The sequence below is a fragment of the Saccopteryx leptura genome, chromosome 2 (genome assembly GCF_036850995.1).
Source record: "Saccopteryx leptura isolate mSacLep1 chromosome 2, mSacLep1_pri_phased_curated, whole genome shotgun sequence".
Lineage (NCBI taxonomy): Eukaryota > Metazoa > Chordata > Mammalia > Chiroptera > Emballonuridae > Saccopteryx > Saccopteryx leptura.
In genome coordinates, this window is record NC_089504.1 from 152,020,271 (window position 1) to 152,048,247 (window position 27,977).

Consider the following 27,977-nt stretch of genomic DNA (forward strand, 5'->3'; position numbering starts at 1 on the left):
TTCTTACACTTGGTCCACTTTGCAAGAGGAAACTCTCTTAAACTGATTGGCAGCCTGACAGGTTTGCCTTTCTTTATCCTTACAGGCAGGCTGAGTTGGAGAACAGATTTTAAATTAAAATTTCCCTCTCTGTAACATGTGTTTCCCTTCCATTTACATTGCAAACGTCAGATCACACAAACACATTAGTGCTACCTTTTGGTGGCTAGCGTGGCAGCCCTGCCAACGAAGACGACACTAAACAAAGAATCGGCCGACGGGCTCAGAGCCACTGGGCAGAGGGACCGTGCAGTGCAGGACTTCACCCACACACCTCCTCACATGGTATAGACACAGCATGGGGTCCTGGGGAGACCAGACCAAGGAGACTCGGAGCTGTCGAGGACAACACACACAGAACACAAGGACAGTTCTCAGCCCAGCTCCCACAGCCCCTCCTGAAGGCCTCAGAAAACACAGACCCCCATCAAGAAACACAAACCCACTCCCAGGAGAGCCGGCTCAAAGAAGAAAATGGAGCTGCAAACACACTTGACAGGGAGAAGTGGAAGGGGCACTGTCTGGGTGCAGTCAACCTATTCCAGAGCAATTGACTATGGTGTCCAGGCTGCCAGGGCCAGCTGGCTGGCTGGTTCCTAAACTGCTCAAGGTGGCAGAACCGGCACAAGGGTCTCAACCTCCAGAGTGAGGCAGGGAGCTGAGCGTCACATATTCGGCAAGCAATCGCCAGAGCTCAGAGAGAAGCTGGCTGTTGGATGGAGGGAGGAGGCTCCGGGCAGAGGCACTGCTGTCAGCAGCCTGCCACCTGCTAACGCTCAGGGGGAAGGGGTGAGAGGGCAGGCTGCACTTCACTTCTCCAAGGGACAAGGAAAACCGCCGCTGACCTTGGGCAGGGCTCTGTTCCCTTTCATGGCTCAGTCATCAGTGGAAGTCCTAAAGGTTTCTGCCACTTTGACACACTGCCTGGCACACAATCTGACCAGTGAGTCGCTATCTGAAGATGCTATAAACCAGTAACTTGAAATATATAGTTCTTAGCCATGGCCATCCGTTAGAATCATCTGCAGTGGACGGCAAACTCATTAGTCAACAGAGCCAAATATCAACAGTACATAGATTAAAATTTCTGAGAGCCAAATTTTTTTTTTTATAGAGGCAGAGAGAGAGTCAGAGAGAGGGATAGATAGGGACAGACAGACAGGAATGGAGAGAGATCAGAAGCATCATTTTTCATTGCGACACCTTAGTTGTTCATTGATTGCTTTCTCATATGTGCCTTGACCGTGGGCCTTCAGCAGATCGAGTGACCCCTTGCTCGAGCCAGCGGCCTTGGGCTCAAGCTGGTGAGCTTTGCTCAAACCAGATGAGCCTGTGCTCAAGCTGGCGACCTCGGGGTCTCGAACCTGGGTCCTCCGCATCCCAGTCCGATGCTCTATCCACTGCGCCACTGCCTGGTCAGGCGAGAGCCAAATTTTTTAAACTTAAATTACATAGGTAGGTACATTCCTTATCGAGGTAGTGCCCACACATGGTATTTTGTGGGAGAGCCACATTCAAGGGGCCAAAGAGTTGCATGTGGCTTGCGAGCCACAGTTTGCCAACCAAGGATAGGGAGTTTTAAAAAATTCTGATGCCCAGGTCATACTGACAGAGATTCTAAGTTGTAACTGAATTGTTCACACTAGTGATTCTCCAAGTGTGGTCCCCAACCAGCAGCGTCAGCATCAGCTGGTTACCAGGTCACCAGGTTCCACATCACCTGCAATGCCTTCCCCCATGGGGCCCTACAGCTGACCTCGGGGCCACACCTATGGCACTGGCCCTTCAAACCTGGCATCCTGCCTAAGGCACATTTATTTTCACCTGCTTCCTCCACTTCAAAAAAAAAACACAAAAATCTGGTCTAGGAATACCAGCCCCCAGGACATTTCTTCAAGATCCTTTATTAAAAAAATAGATGAGAACCTAGAAATGTCAAGATTCTTATTCCCTATTCCCTTTTCATATACACAAGTAAACCTGGTTCTCGGGCCTGAGTTCTGACATTAACTCTACATGAAAGTCAAGCAGGCCAGTCTAGTTCCAAAGTTCTTAGCAAAGTCAGAGGACAAGTAAAGACAGAAATGGCCAAATACAGATGATGAATGTTTAGCTTCTGCTAACTCTCCATGCCTCCCAAGTCACATGCAATGAAGACCCTTTCAAAAAGTAAGTGAAAAAGCAGGCAATGGAACTGAGGAAACTTAATTTTTCTTAGTGTTTGGCCTCTGGGAAACCTCTCTCCTCAGCCTCCTTGCCTATAAAATGAGGGCTAAAGATCTCTAAGTGACTTCCAATCCCCAAAGGCAATGACTTAAACCCCCACAAAACCTGAAAAGCTATGTTATTTAAAAAGCATTTCCCCACATCCAGTGGGAAATGACTGAACTGCACCATCCGTGTGGTATTCCCTGGACTGATAACTTTAGATAAGCACCAAGCTCTCTCTGAATGAGCACAGTGGTGGCAGAGTGTCACAGAATAGAAATGATGACAGATAATAAGACAAGGTTTGGGTACTAGGGAATGGTGGGAGGGGATGGGAGAGAGATTAGGAGCACAAAACATAAATCTGTCTACAACTCATCTTGGAGTTAGCCCAGCTCTGTTCCAGAACAGAGGCCTCAGGTGGAACTGGATCAACCCTCTTGGGGGAATGAAGTATCCAAAGAGAGTCCCAGAGACAGAGATCCGAAGTTCAACCAAGCTGCTCAGTGGCAGCCAGCACAAGCTATGGGGAAGGAAGGATTCTCGCTGCTACCTGGGCTTTCCCTCATCTCTATGTCACCTTCACTAGTGGTCATAAGCAGGAGTATGTTGGTAAGTATTTAATGAACAGCTTCATGAAGGAACAGTGAAAGAGAAGCTCTGGTTTATAGCATTTGCCAATTTCCATGGTGTAAATATACTCCCACTACTGTCCATTCCAACCCATCAGTTTGATAACACTGAATGCAGAGTTCCAAACAGTGAGTTTGATAACACTGAATGCAGAGTTCCAAACAGTGAGTTTCAATCAGCTCTCATGATCAACCCACCTGACCAAGGAAGAGGAAATTCCTGCTGGATAAACATGCAGATAGACCACTAGACAGACATGACATGTTTCTAAATAGGATCCAAGGTCTGAGAGACAAGCTGCTGCCAGCCCTAGTGACCCCTTGTTCCTCAGGGAAGAAGCCAGGCACCACAGGAGGCCAAGCCAGGATCCTACAGACCTTACCCCAGGCCCTTTTCACAGCTAGGAGTACTCTTGCCAGAAGGCAGGCTGGAAGGAGGAAAGGAGGTACAGCTCTGGCCACACCCATTCTCTGGCTACCAGGAACCTAGCAGGCAGGAGGCTTGAGGCACTGAGAACAATGAAGTTTGGGGGTTGCCAGTAGAAGTCAATTGCACTTGGAGCAAGCGTTGGCCGCACCTCCCATTTGAGCAGAACTGAAATGAGAGCCTGAGAGCTGAGAAGCAGGAGGGCGGTCTGGCCTGGCTGCCTTTCTGCCAGGAAACTGAACAAAGCAAGATCCTGCAGAGGGCAAGGCCCTGAACTAGAGTAAGTTACAAAGACATGATAACCATTTACATGTGAGTGTGCCTTACAGTCTACACATCACTTTCACGTACCCCCCACCCCCGCCTTTTTCCCCTTTTGATCCTGGGAGGAGGACCGGTACAGTTAGTTCTTTCCCTCAAAAAGTTGACAGCATAGAAGTTGACAGCAAGCCCCAACCAAGAACATGGCTCTGGGATGGCCTTGGGCTCTGTCCTGCCCACGCTCACCCCGGCCCCTCACCGCCTCCTCCTGCACCAGCTCTCTCACTCACTGCGTCTTGGCAGCAGCCTCTTGTGTAACTGAAACCACACAAAACTTTTTGTTTGACTTTTAATTCAGAAGGAATTCCAGTAACTTGGTTCCCACTAGTTAAAAAAAAAATATCCTGAGCTCTGCTCTAGAGAATTCAGCTCTCCCCACTCCCGACACAAATGTATTTTTCCCTCCTTCTCCTTGGCTTCCCCCAATGTCCTGCCCGAAGAACACGCTGGGCCACGGAAACTCAAACATCCAAAAAGTATCAGCCCTTCACACAGCCAATGAGCTCCCAGCACTTCTGGAAGGCCAGGGCTGAGACCGGGGTGGGGGGGGGGGGTGGGGGTGGGGGTGGGGGTAAGGGGCGTGTTCCCGTTTCAAGGCTGGAGCCAAGCTAGTTAAGAGTTGTTGAAAGATTTGCTTGGCTTTTCTGGGTATGTTGCTCATTTTTGTTTTGAGCAGGCAAAGGCCCAGGGGAAGTAAGAGATAAGATCTATAGGCAACCAGCCCCCCGCCCTCCCCTCCTTGCCTGGAAAGCACAGCCAGAGCCCCAACCTCCAAAGGTCTACATCTAATATCTGCTAACACCCTTACATGAATGAAGGACAAATGACCACTGGTAAGTCAGGGAGGAGGACGTGGCCCTCTCTGTTCAAAGTAGGTCCAGGGTCTGCAGCTGCAGCACTTCTCTGTGAGCCTGTCAAGAACGCAGCACCCTGGATCTCCATCCTGGATGGACTGAATCTGAATCCGCCCTTTAACAAGGTTCCCCTTGTTCAACTCGTGTATACACACGGCTGTTTGAGACTCACTGTAGTAAGAAAATGTGCTAGTAACATTTCAGTGAAACATACATCTTATTGGGCACTGCTGTGTGTCAAGCACTGGGCTTGGTGCTGCGGCAATGAGTTTCTGTAACTGAAATCCCTGCTCTGTTAAGTCACTCACAGCCTGGCACCCAGGACCACCCAGCTTGGGACAAGGATAACCTGTCTTTGTAGGTTGGTGTATGCAGATCTATAGTCCTCCCTTATGGACAGGAAGGCTCTAATTCATCCCAAGCCAACCTTGTGACTTCAGAAGCTTCTGTAGCCTGCATTCTGAGAACTCTAGCTGACAATTTCCTACCCAAATTCTCCCCTTCTTACTTCTCTTTTGCCTCTTCTACTATAAAGTCTGAAAAAAGTAATGTACTTTGTCAGCCTCCCTTGCAGCTAGCTATAACCATGTGACTGGATTCTGGTGATGAGATGAAGAAGTAGTCTGATACCTTGATACTCAACATGTGGTTACTAGCAGCACTAATATACTCTGGGAGCTAGGTCAAAGTGTGAAGTTTCAGGCTCTACTCCAGATCTACAGTATCCAAACCTGTGTTTCAACAAGAACCCCAGACTGTACTCACTCATATTAAACTTCAGGATGTATTATCCTAGGATGTTTCTGGGAAAACTTCTGTTTTCTGTTCGAAGGGACAGAGTGTTACTGGCACTATGACTTCCTAATTCTCCCTGCCTCAAATGTGGGTGTGATGCCTGGAGCTGCATCAACCATCTTTCAAGAACAAGCTTGAGTATGAACAGGCGTAGTATAAGACTGTGGAAAGAAATAAAAAGCCTTCGTCCTCAGGGGAATCTTAAGCTGCTGGACCAACGCTGAGGCTACTTCCAGACTTCTTAATATCCTATTACTTGACACTAGAAACATTCCTAATTGACAGGTACTCTACATCCTTGAGAATGTGGAAGAGCCTTAATGAAGTGGACCAAGACTGAAGAAAGCTAAATCTATGGAGACCTGCCACAGCCAGACTGCAGGTCTCCTGCCCCACCCCCTTCTCTGGTAGGAATCAGTTAAGCCTCACCCGTTCCTGACAGCTCATTCAGTGGGCCCAGCTGGTTCCGACACTGTGCACACACGTGTACAGAGCACGCTTGTTCCTCCTTCTCCTAAGCTCTTACATGGACCACCATTCTCCTCGCTGATGTGGCTGTGGGGGAAGAAGTGGTCATAGTGACCTCCTCCTAAAGTCACTGTCCCAGGCAGGGCTCTGGGGCCCTACAAGAGAGCCCATGTTTTCTTGACATTGAGCTTGCACAGAGCTGTCAATCCTGCCTTACACCCAAGACAGGTTCCTTTCCTGTTGAGGAGGAAATCCAAGCATTAAGTTCTGCAGTCCAGAAAATCATTCAGGCTGTCTGACATATTTTGGTCCACTCTGACTATCCTTTCTTTGGGGATAGGAAAGAACGAGAAGGAGGAATCAGGAGAAACTGGATGCATTCCAATCCAAGCTCCAAGTGTGATGCCTTGTAAAGTCCACTAAATTCCAGAAATGTCACCCCTGGATTTCACCCCTCCAGAAACTGTAACCATTAGTCTGCCTTTGGAGATAGAAGAAGATGTCTCAGCCTGTGCAGTACAGATGGAAAAGCTTGGATTTGTTTTTAAATGATCACCATTTTCAAATTATTAGGTAAATCTACCTAGGCTCCTCTTACGGAAAGTGAGGTGACAGGAAAAGAAAGAGGGTAGGTGGGTGAAAGACAGGAGGCAAAGAAGGAAGAAAGCATAAAGACTTGGGCTAGTGCCTGAAATGGGATCTTCTTCCCTAACAGCTATGGTTCTTTGGAGCAATTACTCACAAATCACTGAAAAGGCTGTGATACATCCATGCAATGGAATACTACTGAGCAATAAAAAAGGAATGAACAGCATATGCATGCAATAGCATGGATGACTTGCAAAAGTATTTTGCTAAATTGAAAGAAGCCAGATTCAAAGGGTTGTATGATCCAATTTATTTAATATTCTGGAAAAAGCAAAGCTATAGGGATAGAAACCATAGTGATTGCTAGCTGCTGGGGAAGAGAGGTAACTACAAAGAGGCATGTAAGAACTGTTTGCCATGAGGGTATCATTTTCTATCTAGATTGGGGTGGTGATTATGTGATTATATAAATTTGACAAAATTCATAGAACTGAAGACATCTGCTTTTGGCCACGATGGGATAACAGAGGCCAGATTTACATTCTTACTTGAAACTGCCAAAACCAAAAACAAAATAGAAAAAAAAAAACCCAAAACATATGAAACAATAGATTTTGGAACTCACAAGCACTTTCCTTTTCTACTTCCAGGGGTGGTGTCTTCCAGCCTCTACAATGGTCCAGCACTTGGCATATCGCTGGAGGCTGTAGCCAATGTAGCCGATAACAGAACTAGGATGTCCTGAACCCTTGCAATAGAGTTGTTTACCTTTATAACAAGAAGACTAGGAAAGCACACAAATCTGCACATGGCTGGCATGTTCCCCGGCTGACTTCACAGAGTTTGTGCTTTGAGACCTAAAGTTCTAATGAAGTTCTCTAAAACAAACAAACAAAAAAACATGTCAGCTGGGCCTATGGTGGATCCACATGTGCTAAACGTGTCTGTGACAGGATCAGGCATGCTTTCCTTATTGAGGAGCAGAAAATTGTTGTGAAAGTGTTGAAGGCACAAGCACAGAGTCAGAAAGCTAAATTTAAAAAAAAAAGAGAAACATTTTTTTAGTAATATAAACAATTAAAAGGCTTGTTCTGATTTAGAAGAACAACAACAACAATAACAACAAGAAGGAGAAGGAGAAGAGGAGGAGGAAGAAGATGAAATAGTTTTGAAGACATTAGGTATTAGTAAACACAGGACAATTTGTTTAACTTAAAAGGAGAGCTGTGTGACATGGGAAACAAGGTGAACTCTATGACTTCCCCACCTTACTGCCTTGGTAAGAGTGTCCAAATCACAACCTAAGTTGGGGGAAATTTTTAATTAAAAAGATAAACCCACAGATTTAAGAAGAGTAATGAATTCCAAGCATGAGAAACATGAAAAAAATTACACACCAAGGCATATATCATAATCAAATCATTAAACATCAGTGATAAAGAAAAAGCATTAAAAGTAGCCAGAACAGGCCCTGGCCGGTTGGCTCAGCGGTAGAGCGTCAGCCTGGCGTGCGGGGGACCCGGGTTCGATTCCCGGCCAGGGCACATAGGAGAAGCGCCCATTTGCTTCTCCACCCCCGCCCCCTCCCTCCTTCCTCTCTGTCTCTCTCTTCCCCTCCCGCAGCCAAGGCTCCATTGGAGCAAAGATGGCCCGGGCGCTAGGGATGGCTCCTTGGCCTCTGCCCCAGGTGCTAGAGTGGCTCTGGTCGCGGCAGAGCGACCCCCCGGAGGGGCAGAGCATCGCCCCCTGGTGGGCAGAGCGTCGCCCCTGGTGGGCGTGCCGGGTGGATCCCGGTTGGGCGCATGCGGGAGTCTGTCTGACTGTCTCTCCCCATTTCCGGCTTCAGAAAAATACAAAAAAAAAAAAAAAAATACAAAAGTAGCCAGAACATAAAAACAAATTTATGTAGAGGTACAAAGACAAGCTTGGAAGCAACCTTCTTGTTGGAAACAATGTAAGTGAGAAGCTAGTGGAACAAGAGCCTAAAGTTACTGAAGGAAAAAGCTGTCAACTTAGAATTCTATACTAAGTGAAACTATCTCAAAAATAAAGGTAAAAAAAAATACTTATTTTCAGACATACACAAGTTAAAATATTTCATTACCAGAATACTTGCACTACAAAAATGCTGAAGTCCTTTTAAGCAGAAGGAAAGTGATATGAGATAGACATACAGACCTACATAAAGGAATGCAGAGTATCAGAAATGTATATGATTTTTTTTTAAAAAGACTGCTTAAACAAAAATAACAACATATTGATGTTCATAACAAAGGCATAAGTAGAATGTATGACAATAGCAAAAGGTCATGACGGAAGAAAAAAGTAAGTATAGTATTGTAAAGTTTTTATATGGTATGTGAAGTAGTATAATAACACCTGAAGGTAGACTGTCATGAATTAAGAATGTATACTGTGAACCCTAAAGTACTCAAGTGAAAAGGAGGCAGGAAAAGGGAACAAAAAACATAAGTTACTAATAAAAAACAGTATCAACATGATAAACCTAACTATATGTCAATAATCATATTAAATCCAACTGGTCTGAATACCTCAATTAAAAGCCAGAGACAGATTAGATAAAAGAGCAAAATCCAACCATATGCTGCTATAAAAAAAATCTGCTTTAAATTTAAAGACACAAATAGGTTAAAAGTAAAAGGACAGAAGATATACAATACTAACATGAATAAAAAAAAACGGGGTGGCTATATTAATATCAAGCATTCAGAGCAAAGAATATAACCAGGAATAAAAAAAGGTATATTCACAACAAAGTCAATTCTTCAAGGGGACATAACAAGCCTACATCTTTACACACCTATTAAGAGTTTCAAAATACATGAAACAAAAACTTCTTTTCGTAGAAATCGAAAGATTCTAAAATTCATATGGAAATGCAAAAAAACCTAAAACAGTTCAAACAACTTTATAAAAAGAACAAAGTTCAAGAGGTAACTAATACCACCCAATTTCAAGACTTAACAAAGCTATAGTAATCAAAACAGTATGGTATTGGCATAAAGGCAGACAAATTGGTCAATGGAACACAATAGAGAGTCCAGATAGATACATACGTATCTGAAAGCTGATTTCCAACAAAGATGAGAGAGAAAAAACAAGCCACAACAACATATTCACAAAGCACATATCTAATAAATAATGAATATCCAGAATATATTAAAAAACTCTCAAAATACAATCATAGGAACACAAAACAATTATAAAATGGGGAACAGATACATATATATATAGATATATATAGCAGATAAGCATATGAAAGATGTTCAGTATTATTAGTCACTAGGAAACTGCAAATTGAAAACACTATGAGATATCATGGTATACATATTATAATGACTAAAATTTTAAAATTGACTATACCAACTGTTGGTGAGGATGGAGAGGGACTGAAACTGTCATACATTGCTGGTAGAAGTGTAAAATGGTACAACCAATTTGGAAAACAATTTGGCAACTTCTTAAAAGTTAAAGATACAATATCACACAATGAAACCACTCCATTCCATGGTATTTACCCAAAAGAAGCATATACTCATACAAGATTTATATACAAATGTTCATAGTGACTTCTAAATAGCCTCAAACTGAAAATAACCAAAATGTCCATCAACAGATAAACAAGTGTGGTATATGCATATAATGGAACACCACTCAGTAACAAAAAGGGATGACCTATCAATACATCCAACAACATGCATGAACCTCATGGTAATTACACTGAATGAAAGAAATCAAAGAGAGTAAATACACAGAGGATTCCATTTATATAAAACTATAGAAAATAAAAACTAATCTATAGTGATAAAGAAGAGCTAGAGAGGGTGGGGAGGATGAGAAGGCTGGCCACCTTCTCATGGAAAATGGTACAAAGGTCAGGTGGTGAAGTACACTGAGGGGTGTCCACCCAGCTCCCTTTGTTTCTACGAGGGGGTCAGGCTCTGGAAAGCAGATGGTGGTAGCAGGTCCAGGGTGGGATCTGTGGCTGGGAGGGTCTGCAAGCTGGCACGAGATGGAAGGTCCCTGCCGATGTGGTGGGGGAGGGCGGAAACCAGGAGAAGACCTGTTGTAGGACAGGGAGAAAGATAGGGCAGAAGAGTTCAGGTCGGAGGTTCCCCGGACAATCCATCGGGGCATGAACCTTCTGGGAAGACACCGCCTACAAGGCTGACCCCTCTGAGGGTCACGGTGAGGAGCCAGGGTACACAGATGGGCAGGGAGACAGCAGAGTCATCCCTTTCCCCTGGCCCTCAACGCACACAGAAACTGCACACCTTGGGCAGAGAGAAAAGCTGTGTTTGCCGGGCTCACACGGCTCACGGCAACTGCTCGCTAGCAGGACAGTGATTACATACTAAACTCACTGCAGCAACTAATTTTCCAGCAGATCAAAATAAATCAGAAAGTAAAACCATTCTGACAGCAGAGAAATGTGGAAACGTGTTAAGAGGTAATTACAGTCCTTTCCCCCTCGTTTCCCCCTCTCTTCCTGCCACTGGTGCACGTGCTGAATCACAGCTGTCACTCCCTGTCAAGAAGCCTGTGCCTGCTGAAGGAATTGTGCAGGATGTGCTGGGGCCAGGAACGCTGCCAACTCGCCTGGCCGCCTGGGGACCGCTGTCTACTGACAAAGACATCAGTCCCATGTCTGACGCCTGAGCATCGTGGGGAGCCCACGTCCCAGCCCAGCCAGAAGCTCCCAGCCAGCACTCCGCCATCTGGTGCTCCTTGAAAGCCAGCACCATCACCTCTTGCTTTAGACTGCACCCTTGCACTAGGCCCCAGAGAGCACAGCCTCGGAATCAGTCAGACTCAGGCTGGAACTCCAGCCCCACCAGCTGCTCCTACTGTCCTGGGAAAGATATTTGAGCTCGATAAGCCTCCATTTCCCCATCAGAAAATAGGATTTAGGGATGTTTACCTTTTGCAGTTGTAAGAATTAGAAACCATGCGTGTAGAACACCCCCACCGGACATGCTCGACCAAGGGTTGCCATGATCATCGTGATAGTTACGGTCTCTTTCTCAAGTCTGAACTGACAGTCACCAACTGCTGGATACTGTGATGGCACCCAGTGAAGACTGTGGGAGGCTTCCCGGTAGCTGGGGTGTCTCGGGACCACCCCCAATGGGGCAAAGATAAACACTGCCTTTTCCAGGGCATGCCTCCTATTAAGGGAATGCTCACAGTTCAGAAACCTCCGTAGATACTTCACAGCTGGATAAATGAAGCCAGCAGGAGTGGTTCTTATTTAAACTACTCCAAGGTGTTAGTTACTATCTGTGAGTACCTGGGCTGTTCGGCACTTTTTGGTATGGCTGCTGGGTGTCCAGTTAGAAATGGGATGGACAGAGTGACGATGTATTGCTGTAAAGGAGGAAGCTGTGTAGGAAGCAGCACAAGGCCTGACAACAACGGTGATGACGATGATGTCGTCGTCATCATCATCATCATCGGTCAAGCACCCAGTGTAATCTTACGTTGCTCGTTAAAACCAGAGCCAAGGCTATCCCTGCTGAGTGCCACACAGAGCTCCGATGAGCCAGCCCCGCCTACTAAAAGCTGCATGTGAAACCTATGTCCCTTGCACAGTATAATCAACACTTCCCCATCAAGTACTCAACAGGGTCAAGGGCAAAACCTGCATAAAACTGATGTCCAGACATTGGTACTGAGAGAAACAGAGAGTCCCCCTGCCCCCCAGCCAGACCCCATCCTTTAGGTATGAGAGCCCATTTCATCTTTCAAGCCTACCCGAAATGAGTGCTCTAGTGGTTTCGGGATATGGCCCATGACAACCAGCACATCCCAGCCTCATTAGTACCCCACTTTCTTCTGTGAGCTAGTTACTGCCATGAAGGATTCAAGTCCTGAAAACTCCAGGGAAACTGCTTCTCTTCTGCATCATTCGTAGCCCCTTCAGGCTCCTGCAGTGACTTCCAAATGAACATATGGGAGCACGTTCCCCTGAGCACTCCCTATTAGCTACATGTGCCTGAGCCAAAGATGGTCTCACTGATCATCATCTCTGTATCCTTCTCAGGGCTCAGGAATAATGTCTGTAGCATCCTCAGTCCGATCATCTGGTACCAGTAGATCTGGATGAGGCAGCAAAGTAAAAGGGACTCACTTTCAGTTACTAGAATGTAGAGTCTTTCTCTGACTAACCTGAAGACAGCAGTCCCCTTTACCTGAAGGGGACACGTCCCAAGACCCCCAGGGGATGCCTGAACCTACAGATATACTATAACCTATATACCAAACAGATATACTGAACTCTATATATACTATGTTTTTTCCTATACACATATAACTATGATAAGTATAATTTACAAGTTAGGTACAGTAAGAGATTAGTAATAATAACTAATAATCAAATAGGACAATTATAACAATACACTATAATAAAAGTTATGTGAATGTGGTCTCTCTCAAAATCACTATGACACTGTACTCACCTTGCACTGGAAGGAAGCACTTTTTGGCTTCTCTTTGGCCTGTCTGAACTGCCAACATCACTACTCTTGTGCTTTGGGGACACTATGAAGTGAAATAAAGGCTACTTGAACACACGCCCTGTGATAACCGAGACGGCCACTAAGCGACTAGCAGGTGGGAATCCTCTACAGCGTGGATATGCTGGATGAAGGGAGAGTTCAGGCCCCAGGCAGGACAGGCAGGATGGTGCAAGATTTCATCACGCTACTCAGAATGGCAAACAATTTAAAACTTCAGAATTGTTTATTAATGGCCCTGGCCAGATAGCTCGGTTGGTTAGAGCATCGACCCGAAGCTCAGAGATTGCCAGTTCAATCTCCGGTTTGGACACACACAGGAACAGATCGATATTCCTGTCTCTCTCTCGCTCCCTCCCTTCCCCTTTCTAAAATCAGTGAGATAAACATTAAAAAAAAACTTTATTATTAGAATTTTACAGTTAATATTTTCAGACAGTGTTTGATCATGAGTAACTGAAACCACGTAAAATGAAACCACAAACCAGCGGTGACTACTGAAGTAACAGTAATAGCTTCTTCAGTACTTCCTATATGCCGGGTTCTGTTCTAAGCATGTGACATGCCGTGGTCACAACATCCTGCAGTGTTTTTTTTTTTCTTTTTTGGTTTTTTTTTTGTGTGTGTATTTTTCTGAAGTTGGAAACAAGGAGGCAGTCAGACAGACTCCCGCATGCGCCCGACCGGGATCTACCTGGCACGCCCACCCAGGGGCGATGCTCTGCCCACCTGGGGCGTTGCTCTGTTGCAACCAGAGTCATTCTAGCACCTGAAGCAGAGGCCATGGAGCCATCCTCAGTGCCCGGGGCCAACTTTGCTCCAGTGGAGCCTTGGCTGCAGGAGGGGGAGAGACAGAGAGAAAAAAGAGGGGGAGGAGTGGAGAAGCAGATGGGCGCTTCTCCTATGTGCCCTGGCCGGGAATCGAACCCGGGACTCCTGCACGCCAGGCCGACGCTCTACCACTAAGCTAACTGGCCAGGGCCATCCTGCAGTGTTCTTTGAACATTCCTTTGTCTGCCTGGTCTTTCTCTGCCAAGTTACTTCAAGAAGTCTACATTCTTCCTCAGGTTTCACTTTGATTGATTCCTAGGAAAGATCAAGGTCTCTCCTCAGTTCTGAAAGAAACAACATGTCTCCAGGTGCCAGCTGCCCTGGTTTTCCTCACGCAGCACCCAGGGGTGCTCCCCTGGCTGCAGAGAGAAGGTTTCAGGAGCCCAGCTTCTTCACCAGCTCTATTTCTTTCCTTAATGTCATGTGCCTGGCACCTGGGTCCTCATGTTGAGATGCTGATGTTTAGATTCGAGATGATCAAAAAGTCACATGGACAAATAACCCTTAATGATTAACCTAGAGTTAATTAGCAAAGGTATCAATGAGACATTGTCCTGCTAGTAGAGACAAAATCAAGCATAATACATATATAATACAAGCAATTTCTTTATAAGAGCCAACATCCAAGTCTTATTTGCCTATAAATTGATTTGTTAGCTGTGTACTTATTTTATTCAAGTTCTGGGCAGTGGTGGAATTCAAATAATTTATCGACTGGTTCTCTGCCCTAATGATTGTTTTAAGCATAAAAAAAAAAAAAAAAAATATATATATATATATATATATATATATATACCAGAAAAGTGGTTTATTATGTCATGCATTTACTATTTAAGTAAGAACAATAAAAGAGATACACAAAAGTAGATTATGAGTTTTAAAATATTAATGAAAAAAGTATTAAATAATACCTGACAAAAGACAATAAAGCTGTTACTTAAAATATTTCCATATTGCTTCTTGATTTGTGTCCACAATTCCTACTGAAGTAACAAATATGAGGGAATTAAAATGTAGCATTTGATCAGAGGTATAATGAGTTTTATGAAATGAATAAATATTACAAGCATAGGTCCATCAAATTTTTTTCACCTATGGACAGAATGAACATTACTATGGACACTTAGAATACGCTGTTGCACAGATGAACATTAAAAAAGAGTAAAGAATCTAAATTTGTAATTTTCACCTTACGGAGAACCCTGTTTACAATTGCCATTTTAACAACCGGTTTGCCGAACTCAACAAAAAATCATATATCGGTTCTGCTGAACCGGGGGGAACCAGCTGAATCCCATCGCTGGTTCTGGGCCTATGGACACGTGCTGAGCAGGGTGGATAAGCACCCCGCAGTACCGGCCATGCAGTCACCTGCCTCTGCTGCAGAAGACAATGAGGTCGAGACAGCCACGGAGCCCCTCTGCTGCCATGCCACAGGCATGTGCACAGCAGGACTCTTTCTGTGTGACAGTGAGGAGGTAAAGAGAAACAGGAAAGCAGCCAGGCGCCCGAGTGCTGAGACTCCTTACAACTGTGCAACTCTGTTAGGCCAGGCCCGAGGAATAACATCTACCAAGCAGCTTCTTCCCCTGTGTTCTTCAAGACAGACTCAAAATATAGAAGTAAAAGCAAGTCTTTGGGGGCCCACTAAGATTGCCCTGGTGAGGCTGAGGATTTGTGGCAAGGAGTAGGTTCAGTTGGGACCCAGACTTTGAAGCAGGTCCACACAGAGTCACTGAAGGTTTCTTGAGAAAAAGGAGGCTTGGGATGTTTGTCCTCTCGGTGGCCTCACAGATGCCGCATCTGCCCAGACCCCCGGGAGAATGCCCTGCCAAGAGTATGCCTCACGATCACATATGCCTCTTTGCCACACTTTAAATCACTCAGTTCTCACACGACTGTCTTATCACCAAGGTAGGTAAGACAATCATCCCCATTTTATCAATCAGACAACTGAGCAACTCAGACGTTAAATGTTAGGTTCGTTCAGCCAATTCTGGAAAGGCCTGCTGATACCACACCTGCTAGGAACTGGCAACACAGGAAGTGAACTCAGGCAGTCCAGCTCGTGGCCCCTAAGCTACCCTGCCTCTTGGGAGATGCTCTCCAGGCCCTTCTCCCAAGCACCATCTCCACTGCTGTCTCCATTTCCTGATTTGTGTCAAAATACCAGCTTCAGGGCTGTAACCTGTACTTAAATCTACCGAAAATTTTTTTCCACTTAGGACAGAATTGGGAAAGAGAAACACAAGTATGGAGCGGAATTTGCATTTCACCCAAACTGTTATTGGAAATCATGAACTTGGACCTCCCTACTTGAGCCATTCCAGCCTGGCCTCAGTAGTGGCAGCTGACCGCCTCGTAAAGGGTGTCAATGTCTTGGAACAGCAATTCTCAGCCAGATTCGGAGAGCGAAACACAGCTACATGAGGGAAAAGGCATCTGCTGTTGTCCTAGACAGGTCCATTTTGTCCTTGGCAAATGGTGCCTGGTGCCCGTCATCTCCCCTCTGGTTCTCACCTCTCCCGTACCTCCACCCCCACCAGGAACTGACTGTCCCGGTGCTGACCCCGCCCTTCTCACCTGGCCAGGGACTGAAAGGACCATGTGGTACTTCTGAGGACTTCACTTGCCCTCCCCTTAGACGGGTAAAGACCTCACCCCACAGAATAATCTGAATGGTGGCAGCACAGATGTCACGGCCTCAGGGAGGTAAAGACGTATTCATGGGCCAGCCTTGTATCCAGGTTCTGTCCCGGGTTCCTGCCCCCCATCTCCCCAGGCTCTGCTGGGTGCATGACTGCCGTCCTTCATTGTGGAGGGCTTACCGTCACCTTCAGAGTGCTTGTGGCCCTCGTAGAGCCAGGCCTCCTCTTCCTCTCTCTCTAGAGAACTCCGGCCACTTGGTAAGATGGACACCTTGTCACGATCTCGTCAGCAGACAGCTGGCGGGAAGACTCAGCCCTTCCCTCAGAGAGGTGCTAGTTCACAGAGAAAGGAGGTACATGGGGCCCATCCCCGAGTTCCATTAGAGTATGTCCGGTGTGTTTTGCAAACAGACTAACTTGAAAGTGAGCAACCTCTTTATACATTCCCTGCTCAGGACAGTCTTTCCAGAATTGGCTAAACTAACCTAATATTACAAATAAGCTCTTGCATCCTACTGACACTTCTAGATCCACTCCCCACCCTCCTTGTCCCTGCTCTGCACCCTGGAAGGTGACACCTTGGACTGTGCCTCCCAGACTCTCCTGCTCTCTGGCACCAGGTTGGTTTGGCCAGTGAGAAGCACCAACAGGACAATGGCACGAAGAGGAAAGACAAGTGAAGGAGTTTTTCCCCATGCCCTTGATACGGTGCCATGGTCCTGGCAGTGGCCACATCCTTGCATGACCCCAGTTTCCAGCTCATGGTTGTCGCCTCCTCCCCCCACCAGCTGCATCTCCCTCTGGGCTGCAGCAACACTGCTGCCTCCCCACAGACCTCAGGTAACAGTCGCCCTCTATCACGAGTCTCACGAGTCCCATGTGCTTAACGCCCTTGCAGGCGCCCTTGGCCCTCTGTAAATATGCTCTTCTGTACAATCTTTCTAAGTGAACTATCCGTGTGAAATTCCACTTCCAGTTGTGATGCTCTCTGAACACGTGATAACCATCCTTTGTATTTAGTCAATGAAAGTTTATACAGAAAACACAAAAGCTCCCGCTGTCACAGGTCAGTTCCCCCTTCCAGGAGTGAACAGAACTAAACCTGTCCTAATCAGTCAATCACCATTCTTTTTTCAGATTCCTCCCAAGACAACACATTTCTATTGTCTAAAGTAGTGGATTTTAACTGCCTGTAGGCCAGAAATTTCACGGAGGTCCGTGAAAGAGTTAACTACCCTGATGTTGCATGAAGATTATAGAAGTTATTATAATACACACAAAATTTCTGGCATGCCAACACCAGTCCGAGGACCAGCCATTGAAAACCACTGGTCTAGAGGACAGTGATTTTTTTCTTATTTCTTTTTCTTTTTTTCTCTTTTTTTTTTTAGTGAGAGAGAGAGACAGCAACAGACAGAAAGAGGGAGAGATGAGAAGCATCAGCTCGTAGCTAGGGCACCTTAGTTGTTCATTGATTGCTTTCTCATATGTGCCTTGACCAGGGTGCTCCACCTGAGCCAGTGACCCCTTGCTCAAGCCAGCGACCTTGGGTTCAAGCCAACGACCTCTGGGTTCAAGTCAGTGACCATGGGGTCATGTCTATGATTTCACAATCAAGCCAGCAAACCCGCACTTAAGCTAGTGAATCCACCTCAAGCCAGATGAGCCCACAATCAAGCCAGCAACCTTGGGGTTTTGAACCTGCAGCAACACTGCTGCCTCCCCGCAGACCTCAGGTAACAGTCGCCCTCTATCACGAGTCCCACATGCTTAACGCCCTTGCAGTCGCCCTTGGCCCTCTGTAAATATGCTCTTCTGTACAATCTTTCTAAGTGAACTATCCTCAGCATCCCAGGTCGACACTCTATCCACTGCACCATGACCTGGTCAGGCAGAGAGTGTAATTTTGAATGCAGAGCCCAGGGGCTCAAGAATTCCTCCCAATTTTCGTCACCCCCATCAATAGAGCCGAGGCAGCTTTTCAAACAAAATGGGTCCATCTCCCTCGGCATGCACGTGAATGGGAGCTTCAGCCTGGTTGCTTGCTATCAACCAGCCTATAAATCAAGCACTAATCCCTATTACTGCTCCTGTTTCAGGATTAGCACTCCCTCTGGCCTCCATGGAATGTCTTTTCCATACTGAAGTCATTTTGCTAATGGTTCACCCTTCTCTGAATAGATGTGAAGGTATTTTGTAACTGTCAGTGTTTGGATAAAGTATGAGTATTTAATTATAGGCCCGTCATCACCCCTAAACCATGACATGTGAGTTTGCTGTATCAGCTGCCAGGCCAGGACAGCGGGCAGAGAGCAGGCGCTCCTCTACCCAGGCCTGGGTGGGGAGGGGCTGAGCCAAGGAGGCGGGCCTTCTCTTTACAAGACACTTGGTTTGCCCAGGACTGCGTCCATCTTCACTGTCACCTGAGGGAAGAAATCCTCAGCCCAAGTGAATAGAATCAAGATGAACTAGGACAGGAAGGACCACTTCACTCTTTCCCTCGCCTCTTCCAGATCTAAATCATCTTTGGCAGATGGTGTTTCTAGCCATGGTCTGTCTGGGAAACCACCCCCAGTGCCTAACAACCTTTAGCACTGGGGAGTCCTGGCCGCTCCAGTCTCACCTAGTGCCCAGGACATTCCTGGCCTCCCATCCGTACACCTCTGTCCACCAGACAGAGCACTTACTGGAAGAGGCCCTTGGAGGTACCCTCACAAGAGTTCAGACACAACAAGTCCAATTGTTCCTGTCCTGGGAGCCAGGCCATCCAATCAGTGAATACGGGATCACCTCCCCACCACCCGGCCCAACGCAAAATCCCCCTGCACACCTGACCAGGAGCACTTCTTCTGCAGCCACCTCCAAACTCTCCTTTCTTAAAAAGAAAATAAAGTGTTTCTTAAACAATTTTCCAAAGCCCAGGAAGTTAATCCATGAAATCTGGTGAACAAAAAGTGACTGGCCCAGGTCCGAGGTAAGTCAATCAACAAACATGCCAGAGCTGTGTGTGGTTCCAAGGGCTCTTCGTTCCAGCCAATGGGCATGGACCTCGCTGGGTCCCGCCAGTGACCCCTTGCTTCAGAGCCTTCCCTCTCCACTTCTCAGACTCATTCTCAGCCCCGCTCTGTAAAAGCTAACCTCTCTTCAGAGGGGCCAAGTCATCATCCGCACCCCCCACCCCCAATCTCTCCCTCTTTCAGAAAACACCCGATCAAAAAGTTTTGAAGTAAATCAAGGTTCAACAACAAATGAAAACTAATAGGTCCCTTGCAAAAGGCACAGGCTGTTTAGTTTAAGTGTAGGCCCCATAGGGTTGTTATTCCCGGGGAGAACCAAAGAACCTCAAACCTGTTTCTTAGACCACAACAGGGGGAAAAAAATGGCTTTTTGCATGCAGTTGATCCTAAATTGTGTCAGATGTTTGGTGGACACTCCACGAAGACTAAAAGGTCAGGAAGGGAAGAGGGGCTGGTAAGACCCACCAGACATCAAGATCTCCTGAGAATCACTGAGGGAGTACCCCGTCTCAGACATGCCACACAGAAGGAACGCCAGCCCTGCCCTGCTCCCTCTGCCCTCAGCAGTCAAACACTGCCAGCCTGCCCTCGGGGTGAGGGTGCGGACAGCACGCAGGCTGCCACGCAGGGCCAAGGATCCAGCTCTGAGGTGGGAGAAGAGCTCTGGGGAATTCATTTCCTGCAGTTGGACGCTGAGAAGTCAGAGCTGAGCAGTCCTTCAGGTTGTTTCTCTCTCTGAGCCTCAGTTTGTCATCTGTTAAATGGCCATAATAAGACCTGTTCTGTGGGTCATCATGAGAGATAAATGGTCCATCTTTGTGGGCAGTATACGGTGTATCCAGTGGGTGTTCAGAAGGTCCCTCTCTGCCCACCCCTGGCCACACAGTATTCCCAAACTCCCAAGGAAGTTCTAACAAGTATTGTGCAATAGCTTACTTCACTGGTTCCTAGCTGTGTGACCTTGGGCACTTCACTTAGCCTCTCTGGGCCTTGTTTTACTCATATGTAAAAATGGGCATAATAATCATATGTACATAATAGATTTGTTGTAGGAATTAAAGGAGAGATTGTGAGTGAAACCCTTAGCCTCCCTTTATTTCATGAACATTCTAAAGCACCTACTATGGGCCAGGCACCAGGCATGACTTTGGGAACCCAGTGGCAGACAACACCCAACAGAACGCCTGCTCTCATGCCACTTAATGTCTCTCCTCGGGGACACATTCCACAAACCAATAAAAATCCACACAAAGGAATACACGTCTGCAGATTCTTCTATCTCCTATGGAGGCTTTCTGAAGAAAGAGAGGGATCCTGTCACACAATGAGCTCTCCATAAATAACAGCAGCTCGTGTTATTATTAACAGTAACCAGACAATGTAGTTTCGATGTCCCTTGGTTTACAGACGAGCAAATAGGAACTCTGAACAGTTAAGTCCATTTCCCCAACTTGTGTACCCTGTAGGGGAATATTGTACCAGGATTCGAATCCAGGCCTTCCTGGCTCCAGAGGCCCTGCCCTTCCCTCCAAATCCCATGACCTCCAAACAGGACAACATTTGATATGCGGACTCCCTCAAAGCCTCCCTGGCTGCTTTCGTGCCATCTCTCCGGGTACTCACTATCCTCTCTCTGCTCACAGGCAGACCTCGGAGCTACTGTGGGCTGCTCCCAGACTCCTGTCATAGAGGGAGTCATCATCTTTGCTTGTGGACCATCTTGCCTTCAATTTGTGTAAAAAAAAAAATTCAGTATCTGTGAAGCACAATAAAGCTAAGTACAATAGAACAAGATGAACCTGTTCAGGCAGACCCAGGCCCAAGGTCACCCCCTGGGATGCCAGAGCCAGGTCTGTCTTCAACCCAGGGCCACACCAGCTCCTGCTTCTCTTGGAACCCAATGTGCCTTCCTAGCTGTATGTGAGTCCATACAGGGAGCAGGGGCACAGACCTATCACACCAGCCCCAGCAGCACCCACCACAGCAGTCCCAGGTTCCCTCCCACTGGTGAGCGCTGAGCACAGGCGGGGCACTGCAGAAGCAGCATGACAGCAGGTGTCCAAGCCCCCCTCCACCACCCCAAATCAATATTCACCGCTTGGCCGCAGGGAGGCAGTTACCGATGACCTTGGAAGAGCTGCACAGGTGGCGCCAGCCCTCCCGCCTGGGTCTGAGGACGCTGGGACGCTGGGAAGGGCTGGCAGGGCTGGTAGGCTGTGAGGGAGCCTGCAGGAGGCCTGGGGCTAGGGGTATGGGGGGAGCACGGGGGGGGAGGAGGTGCAGGGAAGATCAGGCCACACTGTAAACAGCTATGGCCCCTAAGTACCTGCACCCTGTCCTGTGGGCAGATAGTGAACGCCCCCAAGAGCACGTGGGAGGCCGGGCATTGTAAACAGCTATGCGCCCCTAAGTATCTGCACCCTGTCCTATGGGCAGATAGTGAACGCCCCCAAGAGCACGTGGGAGGCTGGGCACTATAAACAGCTATGCGCCCCTAAGTATCTGCAGGCCTCCTCAATGCAAGTTCTGGCGGTGGGCCTTCTTGGCAAGAGGGTCCGTCAAGTTAGCAGAGGTGCTCCAGGTTCGTGCTTAAGCACCCCCCCCCCCATGAAACTCGTGTCTCTTCGCTGTGGCTTCATGTTGTAGTAATATAGTTATAGTAATTAAATATGTAAAAAACAAAAATATGGAAGATATAATATTAAAAATAATTAAGGAAATTAAAGTTATGCCGTCTGGATAGGAATTAATATAGTGGGTGCAGATGTAATAAACAGACTCTGACTTTCAAGCAGAGCCCAGTTAGTTTGTGTGTGAAGTTATACAAGAATATTCACAGCTTAATAATGACTTTCAGAACCTGGCCAGTCGCTGGCGCACCCAACTTGGAGCTCTCCACAGGAAAACAAGGCCATATGCTCCCAACACTAGCCCTTCCAACACGTTCTCAAAAGCCAACGAGCCCAGAGACATTATTCTGGAGGTAGGGGAAAGGGGAAAGTGAGGCAGCTCTGGGGAAAGCAGGGGCTTTGGGGAAGAGGGAATGTGCTTTTGCTGAATGGTGCACAACTGGCAATCTGAACACCTGCCTATTTCTCCTTGGCAGCCTGTGTCTTTCGAGCTGGAAGACAGCCAGGTAGGAGAATCGCTACACTGTGTCCACAGAGCCCTACCATGAGGCATTTATCTCATCAGAATGCTGAGATAGCATGTGGGTGTTGTGATGTCACTACTGCACTGAGAGCAGTTTGCAGTGGCAGGGAGCAGACACTGACATAACACAAGATCCTTTAAAAAATACACTGAAAACAAAAAGACTACAGAGAACCACAGGATGTCTGAAGCAGACACCCCCCACCCCCCGAAATCCCAAGCCCTTCTGCAGGAGACTGCAGCTCAGGGAGTGAGAGATCTTGTTGTTGGACTCCAAGAGGAGGGTGGAGTACAGGCACCCATAGGCTATTCCTTCTCGCATCCAGGTTCATCCCACTGGTTTGAGCTCTGGGATCCACAACAGAGAATGGATGATGGTAGACCTCAGCCTGTATCTGCAGGCAAGATGGCCCCTGGGAGGTGCCATTTGGCAACCACAGAATGAAAATGGTTTCCATACCTCTCAAGAAGGGATGGGGTAGAAGGAGAATGAGGCAGGGACACAGGATCCCTGACCCATGCTCATACCTCACCTCCATGCTATCCAGAAAAGGGGAAGTCGAGGCAGATGCAAGGTCAGACAGAGGGGGCATCTTCCCTCCTTGCCTTGGAACAAAGCATCGAGCTCAGACGGGTTTGAAAAGGCCCAGGAGGATTTCCACATGAAACGAGAATGGATTAAATGCCTCAGTTTGCCGGTTCCAGCTCTGTAGGTGTCAAACCACTGGCTGGGGGCACTAGGTCAGGAGCTCTTTCCCTCCAGAGGCAGGCGTTCATGGTTCTGAGCAGTTCCCTCCCAAAGCCTTGTGTGAAGGTCAGAATCACTGCCCACTTCCAGAAGGGCCAGGGGCCTCCCACCGGGCCAGCAAAGATGCTGATCTTCAAACTCACTGTCCTGGAATCCCTGGTATTATTGCTCAACTCACCAGGTCACTTGAGGGTAGGAATGACCTCAGCTCATCAGGCAGGCATCCTGGAGCTGATATTTAAAAAGAAATCCAGAGACTTAAGAAGTAGTCAAGAAAAAGGCAGCTTGAACAATTAGAAAGAGTGATTTGCAGAGAACAAGAGACTGACGTGAGATAGAGCAGGAGAGAGAAAACAGCTCTGGGGCGGGGCCAGTGGACTCGGGCAGATGAAGAACACCTGGGACATGGAGAACAGAAAGCCAATGGGCACAACTGATTTTTTAAAATGTATTTCTTGAGGAATTACTGTTTCATCCAACGGGGTAGCTGGGTTGCCAAGAGGGCTGGGTGACCTCAGGCTGCCAATCGTTCTCTGAACCTGGGCATTTGGCATCAAAACACCCATGTGGAGGAGGGGAGGGGAACAAGAAGAACTAGGAGACCACAGCCATCTCTAGTTTAGCAAGTTTGGGAAAAGGCATGGTGGCAAAGGTTCAGTGATTGGCCCTTCGTGACCTAGGACTTCTGAGTTGAACAAGTCACTGCTCTCTCTGGAGCTCTGTAAAAAGAGAAGGTTGGACAAGATGCTCTTTTTGTCAATTCTGACATTCTGCATATCTAATCAAGAACTTCTGATCTGCCAATTCCATCTCCTTGGATAACTACGGTCATCTGAAGCAGGCCCAGGAGAGCAACCGTGCCAGAGGACTGGGCTGGGAAAAGCAGAGCCTAGGAGCTGTTCAGAACGCCCTGGCAGCCCTTGCAGAGGCAGCCCCTTTCTCAGGGGACACCATGACCCACAATGCGTCCATTCCAATCCCAGCAGGGCCTCATCCTCCTGCCCACTCCCTGGCATCAGCCCTCCTCAGAGTATGGCCTGGAGTAGTCTCCTGCAGCCCAGCAGGGAACAGGGAGCAGGGAGGAGTGGATGCTGTAGGCTGCTCCTCACTCAGGGTTGGAGGCTGCTTTGAGGGGCATTTGATCCCAGGGATAGGATGTGGCTTCCCAGGACCTGCTGCTGCTTCTCTCTCTCCTGTGCCCCTCTCAGGTCAATTCCCTAATTCTCCCTGCCCCAGCCTGGGCCTCTCCAGTCACCCCCTTGATGTCTCCACTTGGAAACCACAAACGAGTATGTCCAAACCCCAGTGCCTAAACTCCCAACCCTCTCCTGCCCTTCTCAGATAATGGCTATCTCCAGTCTTCCAGATACTCAGGCCAAGAAATTTGGAGTGAATCTTTGTTTCTTTCTTTCATACCTAATCTCCAATCTGCCAGCACATTGTTTCAGCTGCATTTCAAAAGTACATTAAGAATCTAGCAACATCTCTCCACCTCCACCATCACCACTCTGCTCCAAGCTCTTAACATCTGCCTTCTGGGTGATTGATATAGCCAACTGACTGATCAGCTTGCTTCTACCAGCCCTGGCACCCTCCCCCTTCTATGCTCTTTAAAAACATCATCAGGCCCTGGCCGGTTGGCTCAGTGGTAGAGCGTCGGCCTGGCGTGCAGAAGTCCCGGGTTCGATTCCCGGCCAGGGCACACAGGAGAGGCGCCCATCTGCTTCTCCACCCCCCCCCCCTCTTTCCTCTCTGTCTCTCTCTTCCCCTCCCGCAGCGAGGCTCCATTGGAGCAAGGATGGCCCGGGCGCTGGGGATGGCTCCTTGGCCTCTGCCCCAGGCGCTAGAGTGGCTCTGGTCGCGACAGAGCGACGCCCCGGAGGGGCAGAGCATCGCCCCCTGGTGGGTAGAGTGTCGCCCCCTGGTGGGCATGCGGGGTGGATCCCGGTCGGGCGCATGTGGGAGTCTGTCTGACTGTCTATCCACGTTTCCAGCTTCAGAATAATACAAAAAAAAAAAAAAAAATCATCAGCCTGACCATGCAGTGGCACAGTGGATAGAGTGTCAACCTTGGACACTGAGGACCCAGGTTTGAAACACTGAGGTCGCTGGCTTGAGCGCGGGCTCACCCAGCTTGAGCATGGGGTTGCTGGCTTGAGCATGGGATCATAGACATGACCGCATGGTCTCTGGGTTGAGCCCAAAGGTTGCTAGTTTGAAGCCCAAAGTTGCTGACTTGAGCAAGGGGTCACGCACTACTACTGTAGCCTCCCTGGTCAAGGCACATATGAGAAAGCAGTCAGTGAACAACTAAGGAGCAGCAATGAAAAATTGAGGCTTCTTTTCTCTTTATCCCTTCTTGTCTGTCTCTCCCTGTCTGTATTGTATGTCTCTTGCTAACAAAAAAAATAATAAAAATTTTAAAATCAAAACAGCATCAGATGATGTTACTCCTTGGTTTAAAGTCTTTTTACTAGCTCCACACTTCACTCGAGGAAAAGCCATAGTTATCACAGTGAGCTACAAGACCTTAAGTGCCCTTCCCTTATTCCTCACTGGCCTCATCTCAAAGGACTTGCTGTACCCCAGCTAGACCTGCCCGCTCCCTACTCCTCAAACACACCCCCACCTCGAGAGCTCTCCCCCACCCTGCTCCCTGGCCCTTCCCCAAGTAGCCACAGGGCTTCCTTCTTCACCTCTTAAACATCTTTGCTCAAATGTCACTTCTCAGTGAAACCTTCCCTGATGCCTCTTTTTTAAATTACATATAATGCCATCCGGAAGCACCTTATCTTCTTCCCTGCATTTATTCCCTCCTGTATCTAATATAGTATCTGTTTTACTATTTTTTCCTTTATTTTCCTCCTCCCATGAAAGCGTAAGTTCCCTGAGGGAGGGGTTTTTGTATCTTTTGTTCACCAGTATAACAACTGATGTATGGACAACAGTGCCTGGCACACAGTAGGCACTCGATAAATATGTGTGGGCAGATAGCACCGACCCTGCAGGCACCCAGAGGCAGGGCGAGAGCCACTGCCCATCCCCACTATGTGCTTCTCATCTTCTTGCTGTCACATTTTCCTGCCTCCACTGATTTTCTGAACTTAACTTTTGCCCCACACTTTAGGCATCCTCGCCCCAACCTGGACCCGGCAAAGCACCACTCTGGTTCCCAGCCACCTCCTGACTTTCTCTGTCACCAGACTCTGACTTGCTCTGACTCTGCCAACCACAGCTCCTGGCCTGTACGACGATGGGCACTGGTTCAGGTCCAATCCCTGGTCCCGACTCCCTGCCCGTCTTCCTGTGGCTGCACACACTCTCTGCTGAGGCCAGAAATGCAGGCATCGGCCGCAAGAAAGGCTGTGCTATCACAACTGCAAGTGTGAGCCCTCACTCTGATTGGACAAGTTCCTTTATTCTTTCCCTCCCTTGGTGGGAGACGAGAAAATAAACAGATTGGTTGACCCAAAACACACCAGGTGTTGAATAGATGGCTAAGTGAAAAGGATTTCCAAATTACATGCCCACACAGCAGCTTGCTACATGTTCAGGCCACTGTCTGCATCGTGGGTTTTGGACTAAAAGAAGAACCAAAAGAAAGATGGTTGTGAGTGGCAGGTGACAGTCAAGTGCCACATAGGTCTCCAGATAGAAGGACAAAGTCACGGGCTCTGGCCCACATCTCCATCCACTGGGGTACGCAGACAAGTTCTATTTCCAGCCACTGAGTCCTGAAAGCACTACACTGTGCCCCCTGTCAGGCCCCTGTCGGTCCCGCTCTTTTACTCCTTACCCTGACTCCACTCTGAGTCAGGAAACACGGGTTCCAGTCCTGGCCCTGGCACTGACTCACCTTGGACCAGACTGACTTTCCTCAGAGACAGAACACAAACAATATGCTGGAGAGGCAAGTGCATTGTGACATCTTTATGTTATGTTAACGTTGTTGCCATATTAGTACTATGCATGCATCTTTGCATGGCAGCCTGAAGCACATCCGGGTGCTACCAGGGCCCTTGCCGGCCAAAGGAGATGACATAGTACTTACTGCTCAGCCACAGCAGCATAAGCCTCTGTTGGGTGTGTGGGATGTGCAAGGACCCTACAGAGGACAGAGCCACATTTTTTGTTGTAGTTGTATTTTTCTGAAGTTGGAAACAGGGAGGCAGTCAGACAGACTCCCGCATGCACCCGACCGGGATCCACCGGCATGCCCACCAGGGGGCGACGCTCTGCCCATCTGGGGCATCGCTCTGTTGCGACCAGAGCCATCCCAGCGCCCGAGGCAGAGGCCATGCAGCCATCCTCAGCACCCGGGACAACTTTGCTCCAATGGAGCCTTGGCTGCGGGAGGGGAAGAGAGAGACAGAGAGGAAGGAGAAGGGGAGAGGTAGAAGCAGATGGGTGTTTCTCCTGTGTGCCCTGGCCGGGAATCGAACCCGGGACTTCTGCACGCCAGGCCGACGCTCTACCACTGAGCCAACTGGCCAGGGCCCAAATTTTTGTCTAGAGCTCAGCCTGTGTATGTGCAGAAGCAGCCTATGTTAGTGTCTCCTAGCTAACAGTGGTGCTTGTCATCATAATTTACTGTCAGTGTAAGACAGTATACTAACTTTTGTCCTGATTTATTAACTCAGTGGTGCTCAAAGTGTGTTCCTAGAAGGGTCCTTAAGACCCTTTCCATGTGTTTTGCAAGGTCAAAACTATTT

General features: G+C 47.8%; 1 protein-coding gene and 1 pseudogene across 3 annotated transcripts in view; one reads left to right on the top strand and one right to left on the bottom strand.

Annotated features, from left to right (window-relative positions):
• Positions 1-27,977, bottom strand: part of CACNA1C (calcium voltage-gated channel subunit alpha1 C) — a 777,231-nt gene that overhangs the window by 438,385 nt on the left and 310,869 nt on the right. The window lies entirely within an intron of this gene.
• LOC136393918 (large ribosomal subunit protein eL34-like) lies at positions 7,007-7,397 on the top strand (annotated as a pseudogene).